Source organism: Pelophylax lessonae, assembly GCF_965119305.1.
Source record: "Pelophylax lessonae genome assembly, chromosome: 7".
Classification (NCBI taxonomy): Eukaryota; Metazoa; Chordata; class Amphibia; order Anura; family Ranidae; genus Pelophylax; species Pelophylax lessonae.
The window spans coordinates 262,976,889-262,998,738 of record NC_138774.1 but is presented as its reverse complement, the minus strand read 5'-3'; the positions used below and the strand labels follow the sequence as shown (position 1 = coordinate 262,998,738).

General features: G+C 44.0%; 1 protein-coding gene across 1 annotated transcript in view; it reads left to right on the top strand.

Moving 5' to 3' along the window:
- Positions 1-21,850, top strand: part of ADGRD2 (adhesion G protein-coupled receptor D2) — a 720,317-nt gene that overhangs the window by 105,898 nt on the left and 592,569 nt on the right. The window lies entirely within an intron of this gene.

The following is a 21,850-nucleotide window of genomic DNA, read 5'->3' as shown; positions in this document are numbered from 1 at the left end:
ACTTTATTGGTAATCAAGGGGTTAAGTGTGTCCCTAGGGGTGTGATTCTAACTGTTAGGGGGCGTGGCTAGTGAAGTAATCACAGAGACATACAATCCTACATAGCAGGATCGCATAGCCTCTGTCATTACTTCAGGGAGAATGACAGACTGTCTACATCAGCCGTCTGTCTTTCTCCCTCTCCTGTGGAAGATTGCGAGTGGCCAGCGGCCATCGAAGCGGCCGGTCACACGCGCTGGCTAGGCAGGGAACGAGCAGGGTCGGGAGCGCGCCGGCGGCGGCGCACGCTCGCCCCCTACAGGCTCGTGGGCGAGCGACGTAAGTCTACGTCGCTTTGCCCAGGAGCGGCTGACTGCCGCAGTAAATAGTCGTGCAGCGGTCAGCAAATGGTTAAAGTGGTTGCAAGCCTGTACATATATCCAGTGAAGTGACAAACCTCAGCTGATAAACAGAGATAAAACAAACCCACCCACACAAATTGTACCTGTTTATCTGCAGTCCTCTCTCCTCTACAGCCTTCTAAAATGCACAGATCAAATATTATTTCTCAGTTACAGCAGGCAGGGGGCAGGGATCTGATGTCACACACTAGACAGCATAGACAGAAGTGACTAATGCAGATGGCAGAGGGAGTAGACAGAAATCACACTAGGTGCTTTGGATTGAGGCAAGTACACACTATAGAAGAATATATTCTGCTCATTTTAATTTCAGAGATTTGCAAACACAAAGTGATCATGTCACTGTACCAAATGAACTATATCCCATGCAGCAAGTAAAATAAGATACAGAATACTCACCTTTCTGGTGGTGGTGGGACGGGGGGGGGGGGGACTGGGGTCGAGGTGGCGATGCGGAACATAGAAAAATCTTGAAAACAAGATGCAGATCCATGGGAAGAGACTGGAGGGGAAGCAGCTCTCTACTGTGAATCTGAGTTCAGTTTGAGTTGAAGAGCAGATTTGTAGTTGGTGTCCAGACAGGGGTCAAGCCGGCAGAGAGCTTTCTGGATTGAGGAACAGGCCAAAGTTGATACATGGGTAAGCATTATCAGCAGTACAAGGCCTTAGCTAGGATTGTAAACAGAGCAAGGAAAAGAAAGCAAGAAGGGGTTTAAATAGGGAGGACAGTGTCTGGTACAGTCTGGAGTCAGGTTTGGAGTCTAGTAGCTATAGCAGATGAGAGGCTCCCCCCTACCATCAGGACAAGTATATAAGTTGGTCAGTCTGGCGGATGATGCAGGCTTGCCCACGGTGCGGGTTCAATATACCAACCGTTATTCACCAGTTCCTGATGGTGGAGATGGATTTCGCTGCATGTTAGTAACAGGTCATGGTACTTGGGATTGCCCCACCAGGAGGTGATCAAGTTGAGGTCTAGTAGCAAATATGGCAGGTAGGGATCAAGCAGAAGCATAGTTGTTAACCAAACAAAAAGTTGGTAACAAGTGGTAGCTAATATATGGATGGCAGCAGGAATCACACGAGCGGAATATTGGCTGGAAAGAGCACAATAATCTAGCAAACAGGAATTGCAGAGACATGGCCTAAATTAGAAAGTAGCAAAGAGTTAAAAGTTCAAGAGAAGAAAAGGTTCAAGGCAGGATCATTCAAGGAATTGTCCAGGGAACTGTCCAGCATTTCAGATGAGTTAAATCATATAGGCACAAAGATAAATAGGATGGGACTTTTAATACCCCTCCAATGGATAAATGTACACAACAAAATATGTTAAAAAATATATGTATCTTTATTAAATTTGATTAATAGCATACAATATCTTCTATGCAGGATGTAGAAACCTTACAAGCGGACCTGAACAAAATAATGGGGTGGGCAACTACATGGCAGATGAGGTTTAATGTTGAAAAATGTAAAGTAATGCACTTGGGTGCCAGAAACCAGAAAGCAAGCTACTCACTAGGGGGGAACCTCTGGGTGAGTCTAGGATGGAAAAGGACCTGGGGGTACTGGTATACAAAAGGGTTGGAAGTGGCATGCAATGCCAAGCCACTGCAAGCAAAGCCAACAGAATACTGGGATGTATAAAAAAGGGGATTCACTCCAGAAATAAAGAGATTATTCTCCAACCCTAAAAGACTCTGGTCCGGCCACATCTGGAGTATGCTGTCCAGTTCTGGGCACCGGTCCTCAGGAAGGATGTGCTGGAACTGGAAAGAGTCCAGAGAAGGACAACAAAAATAATTAGGGGAATGGAGGACATCAGCTATGAGGAAAGACTCCGGGCACTGGGCTTATTCTCTCTGGAGAAGAGATTCTTGAGGGGGGATATGATATCAATGTACAAATACTGTACTGGCGACCCTAGCATAAGAAAAAACCTATTCAGAGAAAGGGAATAGAATAAGACACATGGCCACTCACTAAAACTAGAGGAAAGGCGGTCTAACCTTAAAATACGTAGGGGGTTCTTTACTGTCAGAGCAGTAAGGATGTGGAATTCTCTTCCGCAAGCAGTCGTATCAGCAGGGAGCATCGATAGTTTCAGAAAACTATTAGATGGGCACCTTAAAGACCACAACATAGAGGGATATACAATGTACAGTTAACAGCAAACACACACACATCATAGGTTGAACTGGATGAACTGATGTCTTTTTTCAACCTCACTAACTGTGTACGTATGTAACTATGTAACTATGTAACTATGTAATTTCAGTCTCAGTCCTCTGAGAATATAATGTGTAGGTTGACACGTTTCGTGGAAATAATGTATCTGCTTCATTAGGACCTCAAGCAAAAAGTCGAACTGGACACTAAGATAACGCTGGAAACAAAAATACAAATACAATTTGTATTTTTGTGGTTGGAGTAACCCCAAAAGGAGAAAATCGGGGAGTCTTATTGCTTGAATAGGTTAGACATAAGGCCACTTAATTCTTGATTTCTTTCTTGTAACCAGGCCACCAAAAGGAACATAAAAAGAGTTCTTCTGTCTTAGAAACCCCAAAATGGCCAGCAACCTGAGGGCTTCTATCTGAACTGCTTCAGTTACATAGAGATAATGCGCTTGAGTCCAAAAGCCATTTTTGTACTTGAGGTTAATGTCCTTAGGAGGATGATTGAGAAGTGGGTCATTCTCATACCCCTCTTTGGGAAGTTTCAAGAATGCCTTAGAACTTGTGGATCCTAGGAATTTATTTTGATGTAGGATTGTGCACTCAGGGATGTTTTCCAGGAGAAGCCCAGACAACATCCTTGATAAGGCATCACCCTTTACCATTCCCTGACCCAGGTTGATATGAGATAATAAAATTGAACAGTGATCAACATGCTTGTCTAGAAGATCTCTTGTCAGAATGAGTTAATTTTAGATAAGACTCAAAAGTCCTTTTTGTGTTGGGTTGAGTTAAAGACTGGTGTTTGAGGTTTATTGTTTTAGTTATATTTTTTTTTAGGGAGTTCAATTTTATTTCTATCTAATTTTGATATGATTTTCTAATTTTGTAAACCTGTTTCTAACACAGGAAAAGTTGCCCTTTGTTAGCAGCACATTACTGCATACTTTCATGCTCCATGATATTGTCAGATTGAGATGCTGCTGCTGTATGTAAACCGCGTTTAGGATTAAAAAAAAATATATGTGAAATGTTAGGGGTATATACAACAATTAACCCTGTTGTTGCCAGGCCCTGCGTTTAACGTTTAAACTCAGTTGGACAGACCATTTTTGTTATTTTCCCATTGCATTTTTATTTTTTCCTTACAGCTTTCAGAGTTTTTAAAAGACCCCCCAAACCATATATTTTTTGAAAGCACATGACCAGTAGAATAAAAAGAAGGTGCTACTGATTTTTAAAGCCGCACTGTATTCACGCTAATGTTTATCAAAACAATATTTTCGTTAAAAATACACCAAAATCATTATTAGTAGATAAAAACACTGCAAATTTTACAAAATGCCTACTAAATATAAAAGCTTAACCTGTATTGAATAAGTATTTAACAAACATTTGTAAATTTAAAATTGCACCTTTTTGCGAAATGGTGAAAATTAAATGTACGCAAAAATGTAAATATACAAATTTCTCTAAAAATCTGGAGGCTTTCATTTTTCACTTACAGCATTTAGAGTTTGTAAAAGACCCCCCAAACCATATATTTTCTGGGAGCACAAGATCAGTAGAATAAAAAAAAGGTGCTACTGATATTTAAGGCTCTGCGATATTTGTGCAAATGTTTATCAAATCAGTATTTTCACTGAAAATACACTAAAATCAATGATAGCAGATACAAACACAGCAAGTTAAAAAAAATCCTGCTAAATTCCTACTAAATATAAAAGCTTAACCTGTGTCGAGTTAATAAATTACAAATATTGAAAAATTTTAAATTGTGGATTTTTGCAAAATGTTGAAAATCAAACGTATAAAAAAATGTAAATATCCAGATTTCTCTAAAAATCTGGAGGTATTCATTTTTCACTTACAGCTTTCAAAGTTTGCAATTACCCCCCCCCCCCCCCCCCCACAACCATATATTTTATGAAAGCACATGACCAAAAGAATAAAAAGAAGATGCTGCTAATTTTTAAGGCCCCGCAATATTTGCGCAAATGTTTATCAAACCATATTTCACTAAGAATACACTACAATCATTACTAGCTGTCACCAACACACCAAATTTGCCAAAATTCCTGCTAAATATAAAAGCTTAACCTGTATTGAGTTAATAAATACAAAATATTTGTCAATTTTAAATTGCGCTTTTTTTGCGAAATGGTGGAAATCGAATGTATGCAAAAATTCCTCTAAAAAGGTTTCCATTTTTCACCTACAGCATTCAGAGTTTGCAAAAGACTCCCCAAACAATATATTTTCCAAAAGCACATGACCTGCAGAATAAAAAGAAGGTGCTACTGATTGCCTCTGAAGCCTAATCCACATTCCGATCGTGCTCCAGTGGCTACTGACAGGCGGTGAGGAAGCAATGCAATGCCTCGGAAGTGCCTGTTTTAACCCTATTTTACCAACAAATGCATATTGCACGAGGTTGCTGGGCATTTGTGGCGTTTCCCTGTTGACATAAATGTGTAGTGTACGGCAGATGGCATTGCTACAAGTTGGGTCAACTTTGACACGGGTGCGAAGCATCACGACATCCGAACCCTGTCCAATGCCTATTGCAGCTTAAGAGGGGGTGTTTGGCAGGTGGAAAAAAGGAGCAGTTGAGCTACGTTTTTGCTGCCTGCCAAACGCCCCTTCTTAAAGTGGTTGTAAACCCACTTTAAAGACTTTTACCTATAGGTAAGCCTATATTAAGGCTTACCTATAGGTGCTGTAAATATCTCCTAAACATGCACCGTTTAGGAGATATTTGCAGTGCATGTAGCCGATGACGTCATCGGCGCATGCGCTCTAAAGGAACGGCCACCCGTGCTGTTCCTTCATAGCCCTGTGCTGTGACCGGCAGCTCCCACGCGCATGCGCAGGAGTGATGTAATCGCGCCTCCGGCCAATCAGATGCCTGGAGGAGGTGAACCAGGAAGCAGGACGGCCGGACATGTCGGGGGCCCTGTGGGCCGGCGGCACTGTGGGGATTTAGTTTTAAGGTAAGTATTTCATAATGAGCTAGTATGCGATGCATACTAGCTCATTAAGCCTTTGTCTTACAGAGTTTTTTTTTCTTTTTTTTTGGAGGAGTTTACTTCCTCTTTAAGCTGCAATAGGCTGTCCACTGCCAATTGCCTAGTGCTGATGCTGTGATGCTTCGCTCCCGCTGCAAAGTTGACCCAACTTGAAGCGATGCCATCCGCCTAACACTACACATTTATGTCAACGGGGAAATGCCATAAACACCCCGAAACCTCATGCAATGTATGCGGTTGCGGTGCATTTGTTGGTAAAATGAGGTTGAAACAAGCGGTGAGGAGGCATCGCATTGCTTCCTCACTGCCTATGGATAGCCACTGGAGCACAATCTGAACGTGGATCGGGCTTTAGAGGAAAGGAAGATTTAGATGCATGCCTAAAGCTATCCTTACTATGTTTTTGATTTTTTTTACAATCAAATTTTTTTTGTACAGTTACATTCTTATTTTTACTATTTTTCACATGGGGGGGGGGGAGCTTTGGAGAGACATAAGGGGTCTATAAAGACCTCTAAGGCCCCTTTCACACATACGGTCCGTTTGTCCATTTTTCATCCATTCATTGACGGATGAAAAACGGACATCAATGCATCTCTATGTAAAAACGGACGACAACGAATGATCATCCATTAATATCCGTTTTTATCCCCTTCAATCAATGTCCGTTTTTTGGAACAGATGAATGCCCTATTTTTCACCTGTCAAAAAAACGAATCAGACGAAAAATGGATGTAAACGGATAAATGGTCCATTTTTCATCCGTTTTTGCATTGGTAGTGGATGTAAAAAAAATGGATGAAAAATGGATGAAAAACTGATGGAAAACTGATACATTTTGACGTAACTGAACTGATGAACTGAAAGGGCCGTATGTATGAAAGGGGCCTAATGTCTCTTTTTTTAAACAGAGAGGGGGACCAAAGACAGTCCCTTTCTCTGCAGCCTTAGCTGCACTGTATACGAATGGATAGGAGTCTCCGTTTCATTCATAAAATTAAACATAGTACACAGTATGTACTTTGTTTCAGTCACAAACTGACACATAGAAAACACAGTTTACTTTGTGTCAGTGCGACGTTCCAGAACTGCAGGGGCGACACGTGAGGTGCACGGTGGGCCGATGAGATACAGCAATAATACCGTTCATCGGTTTACTCACGGTTAGCAGAAAGCCTCCCTGGGCCGGTCGCACAGTGAAGAGGAAGACAGCATGAAATCCTCCAGGGCATGCTCTGGGATAGGGAAACAGCAGCCAAGATGATGGTTGAGGTGCCCTTGATGACAGTGGTGTTTAGGGTGCTTGTGGCGGCTAGGTCCCTTGATGGTATTTGTCGTGACGCCAGTACCGTTAATGGTGGTACCACCAGTTGTAGTAGCGATGTTGAAGAATGAGGTAGACAGTGGTAGGATACAACTTACAACTTTTACTGTGACTGGTTTTGGTTGCAGTGTAAACATCCAGATAGAATACAGTCTCTGGGTAAATAAAGGAATTCTGCTGATCCACTGTTAATAGGCTTTGGTAATCCTGGACTCAGGCTGTGGTTCAGTATAATGCTTACTGGTAAGTGACTCGGTTTCTGGTCCCTTTTGAATCCAGTGACATTCAGTGAAGTTGCCAGTGGCTAAGAAATCCTTCACCTATATTCTCAAAGGTCTTTGCTGCCAGGTTGGTGGCCATTACCCTTTCGTTTGAGCACTTCCAATTTGTCCCCTCTTTGGACTGAACTTCACTCCTCCACCTTGTGCTTACTCTGCACACGGACCAACTGAACTTAACAACTGACCACAGATAAGACCTGAGCTGGGTTAGATATCCCAGAATAGTGCTATCCCCATCTAGTGGTGGTATGTATTAAGCACACTTGACCAGCCTATGAATAGGGATGTCCCAGGTGTAGTAATGCAAAATGACATGCAATACAGCAATGACAAAGTAGTAATACATTTGCAGTTCCCATGTGTCTTGACTAGGACCCTGCATCAGTAATGAAAGAACACAGAAGCGATCGGTACTGATTGCTGACTGTATTCTTTCAGGAATGGAAGGAGCTGGTAACATAGGATAGCCAGAGAGCAGCAGGCCCCTGGTACCTTGGGAGCTGCGGGACACTGCAGGGGGTTTAGAAAGCTGTGTGTGTGTGTGTGTGTGTGGGGGGGGGTAAACATGTGTTTACCAGCCCCCCTCAAGCTCTCCATCCCTGACAGATCTTTTAGCACTGCTCCATGCTGATAGATCGATACTGACACAGCTTATTTTGAATACAAAAGCGATCAGTACTGATCGCTGACAGTATTCTTTCAGGAAAGGATGGGGGCTGGAAACATCTGTTTACCAGTACCCCCCTGACAGATTTGACAGCGGCTGCACCTGGGGGAGGGGGAGTCAGAGACTGAGAGCAGCATGGCTGCTGGTACTTCGGGAGCTGGGGGGCACTGCAGGGGGGACAGAAAGCTGTGGGGGGGGGGGGGCATCGGGCCATCATGTAATGACCAAATTTCGAACGATAAATCGACATCTTTCGTTCAGTTTGTCACATCTAGTGCAAACAGTTTGGCCGAGAAACACATTAACCTTTCAATTTATCGTTCGTTCGGCAGAATTTTTCAAACTGTTCCTTCGATTTTTCGACTCTGAAAAGTTAAAAAGAGTTTCTATTTGTGCCCATTAACTGGATGAAAAAATGAACGATCGGACCAAATGACAGATTTTCGAACGATTTTTCGGCTAGTGTATGGCCAGTATTAGTGAGATAGAATGGTTATGAGAGTACATGGCTTCCCCAGCTGATTTCCTATAATTGCTAGTAACTGTAAGCTAGGTGGTAAGGTTTAGCTATAAATTAAATGTACAAAAATAGTCTAAGAATATTTCCCGAAGAAACACCACATCATCTTTTTGTCTTTAAGCTTCTGAAGTATTAGTTTCATTTTAGTTCAGCCTTTTAACATTTGGGGATAAGAATCTAGTCACAGTGTGTGTAAGAAGGTGGGGGTTTAGTTTCCACCTGCACTGCTCCTCCAAAAGAAAAGAGATTTCAAACTTTGAGGAGCCAGATGCTGCATGGAACACGTAGGAGGGACATAGGCCAACTGGGAAAGTTAAGAGAAAGAAGGTGGCAGGTAAAACAAGCATTAAGCAGTAAAAAAATAAACTGCTTATGTATATCCATAGTATAGTATTGCCCTTCAGGATCACCCAAGGGGACCAAAAAAGGCAATAAAGGAGACCACATTAAAGCCATGGAGAGTGTTCCCAGAAATAAACTCCTCCAGCCTGCCAGAAGTTACCCTGTAATTATAACTAGGCACATATAGCTTTAAAAGTATACCTAAAAAAGGCAACCAAACAATGGGCTCCATTCACGAAGAGCCGGTTCACATACAGGCGACCCGACTTGCCGGGGCGACCTGTGAGGTCGCGGTGCACAGCGCGCACCGCGACCTCGGAGAGACATGCACGGACTTCATTTCATTGAAGTCAATGCAGGTCGCTCCAGGTCGCCCCAAAGAAGCTCAGGGCCCTTTTTCTAAGTCGGAGCGACTTGTGTCGCTCCTATTAGAATGGGTCCTGTGCTAATCTATGGCAGACGACCCACGGCGATTTGTCGCCTGACAAGTCGCCCCAATGTGAACCGGCTCTAAAGCAGATCATATTCAGTATTTAGGTGTCCAGGAACAATTTCCCTAAATACCAAATGCGATCCTAAAATTGTCAATTTACAATGCCACTTAATAAATACCGCATAAAAACGGGTTAACGTCAATACATAGAGGGAAAAGTTTTACCAAATGCATGTGCTAATAAAGTAGTGTAAGATTCTGGTACCTCTGGTACCCTTAATAATCTATTTCCTTCCAAATATGCGTCCCACCTTTCTTACTAGGTGGTACGCATACACCTTTAAGACAGATGATGTCATCGCTGAGCGCCGCAGAGCAGCTATTTCAACCGCCGGCGTTCTCACTCACATCGTTCGTTCAACCTGCCTTGTGTATCCACATGCTTTCAAGCCTGTCTTGCTGTCGGAACCTCCAGCTGGTTGCTTCTACCTGGAGCAGACCGGAACCTCGCTACTGATCCCTGTATCTCACTACCGGATCTTCCCCTCTCTACTGGACCCCTCTACTACTAACATTTACTAGTGATAAGTACCCCACAGGGAAATCCTCCATAACCTACTTACACTATCTATCATCTGCACTGTTGCATAGATTGCTAGCTCTTGAGCCTACTACCATCTACTATCTATACTGTTACATAGATTGCTAGCTCTTGAGTCTACTACCATCTATCATCTGCACTGTTACATAGATCGCTAGTTCTTAAGTCTACTACCATCTATCCTTGCACTGGGTTAGTCTATCCTGCAATTGTCATCTGCTGTCCTTACCACCTGTCACCATACTCGATTACTAACCTATCTGCACTCTACGTAATACCATCTAGTACTCTCCTGAACAAACCTATCAAGTACTTACCATCTCTATCACTGTTCACACCTGTCCCTTCAGCACAACACCTTCATACTGTCATATACATTCCACCACTCCAGGAACATCTTATTGAGTGTGTATATTTCTGTATGTTGAAGCTGACAGGCCCACAGTGATGAGTCTGGAGAGTTGGATCTGGTTATTCAACACATCTCTACATGACTACTGAGTGGAGATTTTGCAGCTGCATATCCAGCCTACTACAAAAACGCAGGAGCGTTACAGATTGAACGAACCAGAAAAAAAAATGGATTCAGCAGAATTACCCACTCAAGTGACACAATTAACACAACAAGTAAATGCGTTAATACTTGCTCTTACTGAAGTAAAAGAAGAGAATCAGACTCTGACGCAGCAGGTAACCCGTCTCTCACGGCTTACTACTGTTCAGCCCCCTGAACCTAAAATAAACCCTCCCCTAGTGTTTACAGGTGATCGGAAAAAATTTAGTGAATTCAAAAACGCATGTCAATTGCTTTTTTTGTTAAAACCTCGTACATACTCTACTGATCAGATTAAAGTCTGTACCACTATTTCATACTTAACGGGTGATCCCCGGGCCTGGGCAGACTCTTTCTTTGAGAAAAATGATCAGATTCTCAACTCCTATTCCTTATTTCTAGCAGAACTCGCTAGTTTATATGAAGACCCCAATAGGCAGAGTACTGCTGATATTCAACTAAGGGCTTTAAAACAAGGAAGGAGACCTGTAGAAGATTTTGTAGCAGAGTTCAAAAGATGGACCCTTGATTCAGGGTGGAATGATACATCTCTGCGAACTCAATTCAGACTCGGGTTATCAGAAGCTGTTAAAGACGAGCTCGCCCGAGCGGATTTACCTGGCACCTTGGATGCCTTGATACAACTTAGTATCAACATCGACAGACGACTACGAGAAAGAAGGGCTGAAAAAATGGGAATGCCATTAACTAGTCCTTCTCAGATTGCGGCCGTTGACCCTACTCCCATGGATGTAGGAACCATACGCCCACCTTTATCAACTACTGAACGATCTAGAAGGAGATCCAGAAATCTCTGCATGTACTGCGCATCCCCGGATCATTTGATATGCGTCTGTCCCCTTGTCCGCAAAAAAGAGGGTGAGTGTTCACATGTCTTGCTAGGAGGATTAACGACTTCCTTTTCTAACCCCTATCTTTTTGTTCATTTAACATTACAGTGGGACCAGACTAGGATCACCACCAAGGCTATGATCGACACTGGATCTTGTGGAAACTATATTGATACACGTTTTGTTACATTAAATAAAATACCTATTATTTCAAAGCTTAAACCTGTTTGTTAATTTCATTAACGGTATTCCATTGTCTTCTGGTCCAATCACCAACCAGACACAGGCACTCCTTGCCACTGCCAACGAGTCTCATGTGGAGACCATCACCTTTGATATACTATCCTCACCCTATTTTTCCATTATTTTGGGACTTCCCTGGTTACACACACACCAACCAATCATAGATTGGAAAAGACGGACTTTGGCCTTCCCTTCTCACTATTGTGAGATTACGTGTAACCTCCCATCTTATGGAAAGATCCTGTCTGTGGTGTCAGATGAGATTGCACCACTATGCTATCAGGATCTGTCCGAAGTATTCCTTGAGAAAAATGCTCAAGTGTTGCCTCCCCATAGGGATTATGATTGCACTATCGATCTACTCCCTAACAGCAAATTGCCTTTCGGTCATGTTTATCCCCTTTCACAGGATGAACTTTCTCATCTCAAGGAATACTTGGATGAGAATTTGGCGAAAGGGTTCATCAGACCCTCTACTTCTTCCACAGCTGCAGGACTTTTCTTTGTCCGCAATAAGGATTCCAGTTTTAGGCCTATTATCGATTATAGGCAATTAAACACGATTACGATAAAGGATCGCTATCCTTTGCCGCTCATCCCTGAACTCATTGAACAAGTGCGTGGGGCTACTTACTTCTCTAAATTAGACCTGAAAGGGGCATACAACCTAATCCGAATCCGTGACGGAGATGAGTGGAAAACAGCATTCAGAACCAGATACGGATTATTCGAATATCTTGTGATGCCATTCGGGTTGTGTAATGCTCCCGCAGCCTTCCAAAGGTTCATAAACTACATCTTTAGAGACTTACTTGATGTCTGTGTTGTAGTATACCTGGACGATATACTTATCTATTCGCGATCTATGCCTGAACATATAAAACATGTAAGACTTGTGTTATCCAGATTACTCTCACACAATCTATACGTGAAATTAAAAAAATGCTTATTTCATAAGGAAGAAATATTATTTCTAGGATACATCATATCCAAAACTGGAATTAAGATGGATATGAGCAAGATATCCTGTATTCTGGACTGGCCTATACCAACAACTCGTAAGGCATTACAGCGATTCCTTGGATTCTCCAACTTCTATAGGAAGTTCATCAAGAACTTTTCCGCTATTGTGAGACCTCTCACACAACTGACAAGTATAAAGAAACCATTCAAATGGTCAGAAGAAGCGAATCAAGCCTTCTGCTTGTTAAAATCAAGCTTTACCTCTGCTCCCATACTACGCCATCCAGACCCATCCCTCCAATATATTCTGGAGGTAGATGCGTCAAATATGGCAGTAGGAGCAGTTCTCTCCCAACGACCAACAAATACTTCACCACTCCACCCAGTTGCTTTCTTTTCAAAATCACTAAGCAGCCCAGAGGTGAACTACCCAGTAGGTGAAAAGGAGTTACTTGCCATAAAACTGGCACTGGAGAATTGGCGACATCTACTCGAAGGTACCCAGTTACCAATACTCATATATACAGATCATAAAAACCTTCAATACCTCCAGACTAACAAAACTCTCTCCCACCGACATTTACGATGGTCATTATTCTTCCTAAGATTCAACTTCCTAGTGACCTACACGCCTGCAGACAAAAATAAAAAAGCGGATGCGCTATCACGATTAATCGAAGATAACTGAGCCGAAATCCCTTCCATTCCCATAATACCCTATGAACGTATTATTGGTGTTGTCCGTTCCTTGAAGGAAGAGATTTTGCACAGTATAGGATTGGATTCACCTCCACCACAACTGAGTACTGATGCAGAAGGCTTCCTCTATTACAACGACAAACTTTACATACCCCCTACTATGCGCACCAAGATCTTGGAGTTGTCACATGATGTGCCCATGGCAGGACATATGGGTATGACGAAAACCCTTAATTTGCTTACCAGGCAGTTTTGGTGGCCTGATATGAAGACGTCTGTACAAAAATTTGTTTCTTCATGTGACATCTGTGCAAGGTCCAAGATTGACACTACAAAGCCATCTGGTCTACTCTGCAGTCTACCAATACCCCAGGTTCCATGGGAAGTTATGTCCTTAGACTTTATAGTAGAACTACCACCTTCTAAGGGATTTAATACCATTCTAGTGTCAGTGGACCACTTGACAAAGATGGCACATTTCATTGCTATCCGTAGACTACCTTCGTCTAAACAAACAGCGGAACTACTGATGAAACATGTGTTCAAGTTGCATGGAATTCCAAAGACTCTTTTGTCCGACCGTGGTTCACAGTTCATCTCTAAATTTTGGCAAGCACTTTGTCAAATATTACGGATTGAGCGAAAGCTCACTTCTCCCTACCATCCTCAGACCAACGGACAGACTGAAAGAGTAAACCAGTGCATTGAGCAATATCTACGTTGCTATACATCATACCTACAGGATGATTGGGTGGATCTCCTCCCTCTGGCGGAATTTGCTTACAACAATGCAACCCACAGTACTACTAAGCAAAGTCCGTTCTACTTGAATTATGGGTTTCATCCCACTCTTCTTCCACCACGCATCCTGCCATCAAGTAACCCAGTAGCCTCGGATTACCTTACCCAAATAAAAGACTCTGGGTTTACTCAATACCACTATATCACACGCTCATAGTCAACAAAAAAGGTACTACGACCTGCGTAGAAGACCTTCTCCTCAGTATGCCATTGGGGACCTTGTTTGGCTATCAACAAGAAACTTAAGATTAAAAACCCCTAGCAAAAAACTTGGACCTCTATTTTTGGGACCCTTCCCAATTAAGAAACTTATTGGAAAAGCTGCAGTACAGCTCACCTTACCAGCAGATCTTAAGATCCATCCCATCTTCCATGTGTCGCTACTGAAGCCCCATGTTCCTAACCAAGGAATAAGGCCTACCATCTTACCTCCACCTCCAATACAAGTTGAAGGCGGAGAAGAATATGAGATCAAAGAGATTTTGGATTCTCGCATCCATAGAGGAAGACTCCAGTATCTCATAAGATGGAAGAACTATGGACCCCAAGACGACACCTGGTTGGATACCTCTGATGTTCATGCACCTAGGCTTATACGAAGGTTTCACTCGAAATACCCAGAGAAACCAGTGCTATAGGCCTTCCGGAGCCGGCCTTAAGGGGGGGGGTACTGTAAGATTCTGGTACCTCTGGTACCCTTAATAATCTATTTCCTTCCAAATATGCGTCCCACCTTTCTTACTAGGTGGTACGCATACACCTTTAAGACAGATGATGTCATCGCTGAGCGCCGCAGAGCGACTATTTCAACCGCCGGCGTTCTCACTCACATCGTTCGTTCAACCTGCCTTGTGTATCCACATGCTTTCAAGCCTGTCTTGCTGTCGGAACCTCCAGCTGGTTGCTTCTACCTGGAGCAGACCGGAACCTCGCTACTGATCCCTGTATCTCGCTACCGGATCTTCCCCTCTCTACTGGACCCCTCTACTACTAACATTTACTAGTGATAAGTACCCCACAGGGGAATCCTCCATAACCTACTTACACTATCTATCATCTGCACTGTTGCATAGATTGCTAGCTCTTGAGCCTACTACCATCTACTATCTATACTGTTACATAGATTGCTAGCTCTTGAGTCTACTACCATCTATCATCTGCACTGCTACATAGATTGCTAGTTCTTAAGTCTACTACCATCTATCCTTGCACTGGGTTAGTCTATCCTGTAATTGTCATCTGCTGTCCTTACCACCTGTCACCATACTCGATTACTAACCTATCTGCACTCTACCTAATACCATCTAGTACTCTCCTGAACAAACCTATCAAGTACTTACCATCTCTATCACTGTTCACACCTGTCCCTTCAGCACAACACCTTCATACTGTCATATACATTCCACCACTCCAGGAACATCTTATTGAGTGTGTATATTTCTGTATGTTGAAGCTGACAGGCCCACAGTGATGAGTCTGGAGAGTTGGATCTGGTTATTCAACACATCTCTACATGACTACTGAGTGGAGATTTTGCAGCTGCATATCCAGCCTACTACAAAAACGCAGGAGCGTTACAAGTAGTGGTTCAGACATGAAGTGTTTAAGGAATGTAAAAATACAATAGCCAATTTTGAGTTGTCTTTGCCTTTAGAATCAGTTCTCTCTGGTAAACTGAGTCAGTGTTGTGGCTTCCTAAACCAAGTGGGCATTTATTTTGAGATGGTTCTTCAGGCATTTCCCTCTGACAGGTCCAAGGTGGGCTTCCTTATCTCAGTGCTCTTGGACAAGGCCTTGGCCTGGGCAAATCCCATATGGGAGAATGATAATCCCATGATACTCAATTATCTAGGTTTTGTTGCCTCCTTTCAAAGGATATTCAATGTGCCTGCCCGCTCTGCCTCTGCTGCTAAACTGCTCTTGTCCATTCGACAGGGTATACAAACCATTGCCGAGTATGCCATCAAATTTTGTACCCTAGCAGCAGAGGTGGGTTGGAATAATGAGGCTCTGGTGGCTGTCTTCTCTCATGGTCTCTCCGATGCATTGAAGGACGAGATTGCGGCCAAGGATCTCCCTGACGAGCTTGAAGCTCTCATTTCTTTCCTGATTTTGATCGATATCAGGCTCAGGGATAGACCATCGTTTAAGGAGCGCCTGTGGAGGCCTCCTACCGGATTGGCTCCTAAGTTTTCTTTCCCACCCATTCCTCCCTCACCTGCATCTGGCTGTGAACCCATGTAGCTGGGGTTCACTCGCCTTACCATAGCAGCCCCGTGGTTCTCCCCTAGTCATCAAAGCAATTGATGGCTGACCCCTGCAACTGGCACAGGTTACCCACGAGACTGTTCTGGTTGACATGGCAATAGGGGCTGTTCACAAGGAGTATACCTGTTTCCAGGTTATATCGTCCCCACACTACTCTGTTGTTTTGGGGTACCTTTGGGATTCTCTCTTGGTCTCCACAGTGTGGCGCTGTTTGTATCCATGGACCTGTTAAGGTACTTTGTACCTCCTCAAATTCAGTGTTGTCTACTGAATATCACGAGTATCAAGATATATTTGACAAGGTGCGCGCTGGTACTCTTCCTCCTCATTGTCCTTATGATTGTGTCATAGACTTTCAACCTGGTGCCATTCCCCCTCATGGCAGGGTTTATCCTCTCTTGGTTGCAGAGAATAAGGCCATGGAGGAGTACGTGGCGGATGCGCTTGCCGGGGGCACATTCGCAAGTCCTCTTCTCCAGCGGGTGCCGGCTTTTTCTTCGAAAAGAAGAAGGGGTTGAGTTGAGACCCTGCATTGATTATAGGGGCTTCAATCGCATCACGGTCAAGAATGCATACCCGATTCCGTTGATTTACTAAATTGTTCGACCGCCTCAAGGGAGCAACGGTCTTTACCAAGCTTGACCTAAGGGCCGCGTATAACCTCGTAGGGATCTGGGAGGGCGATGAGTGGAAAACCGTGTTTAATACCAGAACCGGTCATTACGAATATCTAGTGATGCCCTATGGCTTGTGCAATGCGCCCGCTGTCTTCCAGGAGTTCATCAGTGATGTCTTTTGTGATATGTTGCAGCAATGCGTGGTAGTCTATTTGGACGACATCTTGATTTACTCGGACTCCATTGAATCACACTACCTGGATGTCAGTCGTGTGCTACGTGAGAATAGGCTTTTCTGTAAGCTTGAGAAATGTGAATTCCACCTGTCTCAGGTTACCTTCTTGGGCTACATCATTTTTGCTTGGATCCTTGGAATGTTTCGGCTGTTCTACAATGGCCTCGCCCTAGTGGACTCTGTTCCATCCAGCGTTTCCATGGTTTTGCCAACTACTATTAGAAATTTATCTGGAACTTTTCCTCTTTGGCCAAACCTATCTCAGATCTGAGCAAGAGGGACAGCGATTCCCACAATTGGATGCCTGCTGCCATCCAAGCTTTCTAGGCTCTCAAGTCTGCTTTCGCTTCAGCTCCAATTCTGTCTCATCCCAATCCTGGTTTGCCCTTTGTCCTAGAGGTGGATGAGACAGGAGAAGGCGCCCTCCTGTCTCAGTGTCGGACACCTGATGGACCCTTACTTCATTTTGGGTTCTACTCCAAGAAGCTGTCTCTAGCTAAATGCAATTACGAGATTGGAGACAGAGAGCTCTTGGCCATTATCCTGGCACTCAAGGAGTGGAGACACTTAAAGGTTCTGTGGTTCCAGTTCTCATTCTCACCAAGTGGCCAAGAGGCTCAAACCCCATCAGGCCAGATGGGCGTTATTCTTGTCTCGTTTTAACTATGTGGTCACCTATTCGCCCGGCTCCAAGAATGTTAAAGCTGATGCCTTGTCTCGCCAGTATTCTGAGTTGTCCAGGGAGGACTCCGTGCTCACATTCTTCATACCTTCGGATCATATCCTGGCTGACATCCATACCAACTTAACCTCTCCTCTTGGGGAACAGATCTTGGCTGCTCAACTTGATGCCCCCAGAGAGAGATCTGCTGGCAAATGTTTTGTACCTGAGGGGTTGCCTATCAGACTGTTGCACACGTACCACAATTCCAAGACTGATGGTCATCCTGGTAAGAACCAGATGTCCTGGGCTATTTCCCGTCAGTTCTGGTGGCCATTTCTTCACACTGATGTTGCTGCATATGTGGCTGCTTGTTCGGTCTATGCCCAGAACAAATCTCCTCTGCATCCCATTCCCAATGGGGAGCGTCCCTGGTCTCACCTGGCCTTGAATTTTATTGTGGAACGTCCCATGTCTCGAGGTTACACCGTTATCCTCATGGTTGTTGACTGGTTCGCCAAAATGTGCCATTGTGTTCCGTTTAAGCAGCTGCCTACCGCTAAGGAGCTTGCCTCGTTGTTTGCCAGTGAGGTATTCTTGTTTCACGGGTTGCCTAAGGAGATTATCTTGGACCGTGGGAGCCAGTTTGTCTCCAGGTTCTGGCGTGCCTTTTGCTCCCAGTTGGGTATTCGACTCTCCCTCTCCTCGGCCTACCATCTGCAGTCCAATGATGCCGCTGGGCGTTCCAACCAAGCTCTGGAGCAATTTCTCCTCTGCTATACCTCTGACCATCAGGACAATTGGGTTGATCTGCTACCCTGGGCAGAGTTTGCCAGGAACTTTTACATCAACTCGTCTTCGGAAATGTCTCCATTCATGGCCAATTATGGGTTCCAACCCGTTGTGTTGCCTGAGTCGTGCCACAGGACATTCTGGCTGTGGAGGATCATTTTTGTGCCCTCCATTCCTCTTGGGTGCAGATTCAAGAGTCCTTATGGGTCTCTGCACAGTGTCAGAAGCTCCAGGCAGACCGCAGAGGTTTATCTGCTCCTTCCTACCAGGTCAGGTGTCATGGGTCTGCCACCTAAGGGTTAATCTAGTGCAGAGTCTGCAGACTAATTTCAGTGATTGGCAACAGGCTGCCTGATTTAAACACCTCAGCAGCACTGTGTCTTTGCTGTCTAATCTGCAGCTTCCTGTGACCCCTCCTGTTTACCTGCTTCTGTGATTGATCTCCTGTACGACCCGGCTTGACTTTTGGACTCCCCTTGCTTTCTGCCTGCACCTGACCTTGGCTCCCCTCTGACCTTGAACCTGCCTGCTTCTTTGGATTCCACGTCACCCACCTGTTGTTGACCCAGCCTGTGAACTGATCTGTTTGCCTGTGAGCCCCCAGCGTGAGTGTGGACTTGGGCGTTCCGGCCTTCAGCCTGCCTGCTGTTCGGATCCTCCTACCTGCTGGTTGTCTCCTTTAAAGCATCTGGGACCTTGGAGCTGCCCGTTCAACAGCTGAACCGCCAGGCCCTCATACCATTCTGCTCTCCCCTGCCACCTGTCTGCTCTACCAGAGGCCGCGAGTCAGATACGTAAGGGAGACCTTCCTCTGCACTATGTGGCTCATCAGTCAGGTGTGTGAGAAGTTGACATCAGGGAGAGGGTGTCATTGTCAACCCATAATCTCAACCTCAGGGTGCCCACTCTTAAACTGGCAACCCGTTTTGTTGGACTTTTTCGCATCCTCCATAAGGTTAACCCTGTAGCCAATGCCCTTGATCTTCCTCCTGGCATGTGTATCCCCAATGTTTTTTACATGTCACTCCTGAAGCCACTGGTTTGCAATCACTATACTTCTTCACTTCTTCACCCTCATTCCATTTCTGTGGGCAATCATGAGGAGTATGAGGTTAGCAGCATCTTGGATTCTCATCTGTTCTGAGGTCAGGTTCAATACCTGGTGCACTGGAAGGGTTATGGCCCCGTTTTTTGCTCTGTGGAGGAGGGGCTGTTGAGGAGAGGGTGCTGCCAAGGTCTTACCTTGCCTTCCTGTTGGCCGCCATACTGGACATGTGTAGACTGCTTTCACCTATAAACTCTGTTTGCATCATCACTTGCCTGCTGCTTGGGTGTTGCTCAGTAATGATGTTGCACACCTGACTATTTATATCACCTGATGATTTGCAGTCCTTGACCTTGTGTTTGTGCTCCAAGGTGCATCACTTCTAGCAGTCTTCTGTTCTCTGTGTTCTTCCGTGCATGACCTAGCTTGGCTGACGACTTTCTTGGCTCTCAATCCTGCATCGGCTTACGTCCCCGCATCAGCTTACGTCCCCGTATCGACAGATGACTCGGCTTGGATGATCACCCGCTTCTGGAATTTTCCCCGGCTGTTCCTGATTTCTCTCCTCTCTCTTGCTGTGCATTTATTGTTGTTGCTATAATAAACTGCTTTACTTTACTTGCATCTTCGTGTGGTCTGGTTTCCTGGCAACCTGACAAATGCAGGGTCAAAAAGTGTGTTATACTCAGAATGCAGGGATCAGAAGTGCATTACGTTCAGAATGCAATGATCATGAGTGTATTATGCCCAGAATGCAGGGTTAAGGAGTGCATTTTGTTTAGAATGCAGGGATAGGAAGTGCGTTACGCTCAGAATGCTGGGATCAGGAGTGTGTTATGCTCAGAATGCAGGGATCAGGAGTGTGTTACACTCAGAATGCAGGGTTAAGGAGTGCATTATGTTCAGAATGCGGGGATTTGAAGTGCGTTGCGCTCAGAATGCTGGGTTTAGAAATGTGTTGTGCTCAGAATGCAGGTTTAAGGAGTGCTTTATGCTCAGAATGCAGGGTTCACTCATGCATTGCTCTCATAATGCAGGGTTCACCAATGCATTAGAGTCAGAATGCAGGGTTTACCAGGACATTATGCTCAGAATGCAGGGATCAGGAGTGCTAAGATTGGAGCTCCATTAAAGTTCATGTGCATGTAAAGGCAGGCATCCCAATATTTCTGGTAATATAGTGTATGTGTGTTGGTTTTGATACTATTTTCCTTCAATATTTGACATTTATACAGATATTTTGTATTTATTTAAATGAACTTAGTTGTTTTTGTGTCCTGTGAAAGCAGCTTCCCTTTGTTTGGTATTCCAATCATCTTTTTTCTTTTGTATTAATTAGGGATGGGCCGAAAAACCCCATGTTTGGTTTGTAGCAGAACTCCTATTGGAGTTAAAAGTTTGGCCCTGAACTGCGAACTCCATTGAAGTCTATGGGAGCTGAATATGATAAATCAAAGTTCCTCATTTCAAAGGCTTATATGCAAGTAATTGACTATAAAAAGTGTATGGGGGTCCGGGTACTGCCCTGGGGGACATGCATCAATGAAAAATTTTCAATCATTTTTAGGAGCAGTGTTTTTATTTATGCTTAAAGTGAATATAGTGCCTGGGGGGGATCCCCTAATCTGCCTGTAAAGTGATGTATGTGTAGCATGTATAGAACCTGCTGCAGCAAAATTAAATTTCTAAAGAAAAAAAACAAATCAAATCACATTTAAATTGACTGGCATTGCAACCCCCTTCCCCCATCCTAAACCATACCAGGCCATATTTCTTCTTTTTATGGGACTGATGCTACAGTGGGCGTTATGATTGACAATGTATCTACATCGGTGGGCAATTTTTTTTCTAAAAGACTTTTTGTTTTTAATTTTTTTTGACAGTTTTTTTTTTTGTGAATAGGTAGGTGTACAATGTAACCCATTGCTGGTCTAGATTGGAGACCATTGGCTCTATCAAGTTTATTTGTAAGGTTTGTAGGATCAATTTAATGTCCTGAGTTGCTACAGGGAAGCCACTGACTGTTATTATAATACCACTTTCTATTGTCCAATTCAGTTGTCTTTGAAAGTCTGTACTAGTGGAAGCCTGTGCCATGAGGGAGTGTACCAACCATGAGTTTAGTTGACTCTAGTTTCTCATCTATTGATTCTGCTCTTTCAGAGAGATAGCAGAGGTTTCAGTTGAGGATATTTATCTCAGTTCTGCAGGCTGTTTTTAATTCTTTAATCAAAATGCAAAAGTCATTCAAAACGGTATGTGTTTTACATATTCCCAAGTGACATGTTTGTCCATGTCATGGGCTGGCAGGGTAGTGTGGAGCCCTTTAAGTGTGGGCAGATGGCTG